Source organism: Echinops telfairi, unplaced genomic scaffold, assembly GCF_000313985.2.
Source record: "Echinops telfairi isolate 266 unplaced genomic scaffold, ASM31398v2 ScPeMD7_655;HRSCAF=1070, whole genome shotgun sequence".
NCBI classification, from domain to species: Eukaryota; Metazoa; Chordata; class Mammalia; order Afrosoricida; family Tenrecidae; genus Echinops; species Echinops telfairi.
Genome location: NW_022104553.1, coordinates 2,859,830 through 2,863,334, shown reverse-complemented (window position 1 = coordinate 2,863,334; position 3,505 = coordinate 2,859,830). Strand labels below are relative to the sequence as shown.

Genomic DNA, 3,505 nt, shown 5'->3' with positions numbered 1-3,505 from the left:
ACTCACTCACTGACACTCACTCACTGCCTTACACACATTTTAGTATGCTTTCATTAAAGGAGGTACAAGAAGAATACAGTGACAGCTGGGTTTGCAGAATGTCCATGTACAAGTTGAATTTACAAGAATCTGGTATTCTGTCAATAATTTCCCCCTACATAAAGGGATCTTTGCAATAATATTTAAATAAACTGGCTTAGTTTAGACACCTCTTTCAATCACTCTAATGGTAAAGCAAAGTGGGTATGCTATATAACAAAAGGTAATTTTTTTTCTTCTTCTTGCCACTTTTACATATTATAGCTTTTAAAACCAAAATGTAATGTGAAAAATAATGCACAGCCAACCCATTTTTTTTGTAGCCAAATGCTCTTTTTGTTTAAAGAATGTAGAAAAATACTGATGTACTACAAAAGAGCATGTTGATAAAAAGGCATTTTAGAGCACCAAAGATATAGGAACATTTTCTTTTTTTTATTGGAGAAAATGATTAGAAAAGCTATCCAGTCTATTGTCTTGAGCTGGTTGTAATAAAGTGTTTTTAAAATAATGTTCAAGTAACCTTTAGCAAACTGGAGGGGGTTGCTACATGGAAGGAATTCCATTATCCATAGAAATTCTTACTAAATGAAAAAATGTGAAATGCTTCACAAATTTGCATGTCTTCCTTGCACAGGGGCCATGCCATGCAAATCTTTTCTGTATTGTTCCAATTATAGTATATGTGCTGTCGAAGCAAGCACTGTAAGCCCACTTCACATGTACCAATATGCTCACAAAGCCAAAACTCTATGCTAGTTTTACGTTTTGAGTCTTCTAATGCACTCAAATCGGAGCTGTCATAATTGCCCAATTATAATGATACTTCAAGTTACATGATTTTACCTGACCAGTCTGTACATTCTGTAAGTACCTGCTGTTGTTTTTGTTGCTAAATCAGAAAAATTGACTATCATTACCAATAGTATTGGGGTAAGTAGTATTTGTGAATCTGTATACTTATTTTGAGAGGTAATAGTAAGCAAAGGAAAAGAAAGAGAAAATAAACAAGGCCTCTGCTCAGTTATTAATGATGCAACTCCATGTAGAAAAAAATTACAAAACAATTTTGTTAGTATTCATGTAATTTACAAAATATCACATTTAAGCAATTTAACACTGTATCACATATTATTCTATGGTTAAAGATAGATAATATTTCTAAGGCTTTTGTATGGTCTGGTATAGGAGGGAGGTCCAGGGATGCCATAAACAACTATATTGGGTGACATCATCCTAGTAATGCCACTGACCACTGTGCCACCAAACTCCCCAAATCCAAACTCACTGCAATTGAGTTGATTCTGACTTATGAGGACCCTCAAATATACATCAGCAGTCCTGGTGGTGTAGTGGGCTACATGATAGGCTGCTAAACATAAAGGCAGCAGTTTGAAACCATGAGCAAATCCACAAGAAAAATATGAGATTTTCTACTCCTGTAAAGATTTATAGTCCTGGAAACCCATACAGCAGTTCTACTCCGTCCTGTAAGGTTGCTATGAGTCAGAATCAATTCAATGGCAGTGAGTTTGGTTTTCCAGTTTATAAAATAGAGTAGAACTGCTCCCCAAAGTTTTTGAGACTATAAAATAACATAGCCTCCTCTTTCTCCTGCAAAGCATCTGGTGGACTAAAACTGCTGATCTTGGAATTGGTAGCCAAATGCTTAACTAAATACACCACCAGGGCTCCTTCAAAACAAACTTACATGGGGAAATAGGCTTTACCTTGATGAAAGGAGAGGCAAAGTCTCTTTATGTTGGACTCACATGTACCTCCCTGGGTGTGATCTGCCCTGCCCCCAACTACCTATGCTTTCCCCCACTTATTGCGAGATAAGTGTCTATTCTTCTATTCCTGCCATGCCGATTGTACTTACCTCAGGGGGCTCATGTTATACCTGTACTTCTGAAATTGGCTTACCTCACTTAACATGATTCTTTCCAACTTTTCCCATGAAACGACGTGTTTCATGTGATTGTCCATGCTTTTCAGTGTTGCATAGTACTCCATTGTGTGTACGTGCCAAAGTTTGCTAATCCACTCATCTATGGATGGAAACTTAGACTGTTTCCAAGTCTTTGAGATTGTGAATTGCACCGCAATGAACATTGGAGTGCAGATGACTGGTTGTGTTTTATTTGTTACCTCCTCTAGGTATATGCCCTGTAGAGGGATGACTGGATCATAAGGTAGATCAATTTCCATTTTCTTTAAGTATCTCCAGATTGCATTCCACAGTGGATGTACAAATCTACACGACCACCAGCAGTAGAGGAGGGTTCCTATTTCACCACAACCCCTCCAACACTTGTTGCTCTCTGATTTGGGCTAGCCTCAGGGTTGTTAGGTGGTATCCCATGGTTGTTTTAATTTGCATTTCTCTTATGGCTAATGACCGGGAACACTTTCTCATATGCTTGTTGGTCATATGGGTCTCCTCCCTAGTGAAAGTTCTTTTCAAGTTCTTTTGCCCACTTCCTTATAGGGTTAACTGTTTTCCTCTTTTTGCAGGCCATGAGGGTGTTATAGATTTTAGTAATGAGCCCTTTGTCCGATGTGTCATTACCAAAAATATCTCTGAGTCTGTGGGTTGTCTTTGTCAGCCTCTTGGTGAAGTCTTTTGAGGTGCACAGGTGTTTTATTCTTATTAAATCCTTATTTTATTCTTATTATATCCCATTTATGTGTGTGCCTTTCCCTATTGCAGTGAGTCTATGAATTCCCTGGGCCAATGATCTTAGGTTTGTCCCGATTCCCTCCTTGATGGTCCTGATGGTTTGAGGTTTTACTTCTAGGTCTGTGATCCACCTTGAGTTTATTCTTGTGTATGGAGTGAGGTAAACGGCTTGTTTCATTTTTCCTGCATGTTGCCAGCACCACTTGTTAAAAAGGGCACCCGCTTCCCACTTGATGTTTTTGGGACCCTTGTTGAAGATAAGTTGTCTATATGCTGATGATTTTATTCCTGGGCTTTCTATTCTTTTCCACTGGTCTGAGTATCTGTCATTGTGCCAGGACCATGATGTTTTGAGCCCTGTAGCTGTGTAATAGGTGTTAAAATTGGGTAAGGCGAATCCTCCAACTTTGTCCTGCTTCTTGAGGAGTTCTCTGCTAATTCAGGGCTTCTTTCCTCTCCATATGAAACTGGTGATCAGTTTTTTTCCAATTCCTTGAAGAAGGTTGTTAGTATTTGAATCCGGTAGGGATCATCTGCCCTGGATTCCCTGTTTCCAGTTCCTATCTGTACCTGTGTACATCCTCTGGTCTAGCCAGATTTGTTAGGTAAAATTTGGATCATGATAGTGGGTGGGGAGGAAGCATTTAGGAACTAGAGGAAAGTTGCATGTTTCATCATTGCTACACTGCACCTTGACTGGCTTATCTCCTCCCCGTAACACTTCTGTAAGGAGATGTTCAGTTGCCTATAGATGGGCTTTGGGTCCCCACTCTACACTCCCCC

General features: G+C 39.2%; 1 non-coding gene across 1 annotated transcript; it reads right to left on the bottom strand.

Moving 5' to 3' along the window:
* Positions 1-631: 631 nt before the first annotated feature.
* LOC115870468 lies at positions 632-743 on the bottom strand. Its single transcript, XR_004046733.1, has one exon. It is a non-coding gene; the product is annotated as a U6 spliceosomal RNA (small nuclear RNA).
* Between the last annotated feature and the right edge of the window lie 2,762 nt (positions 744-3,505).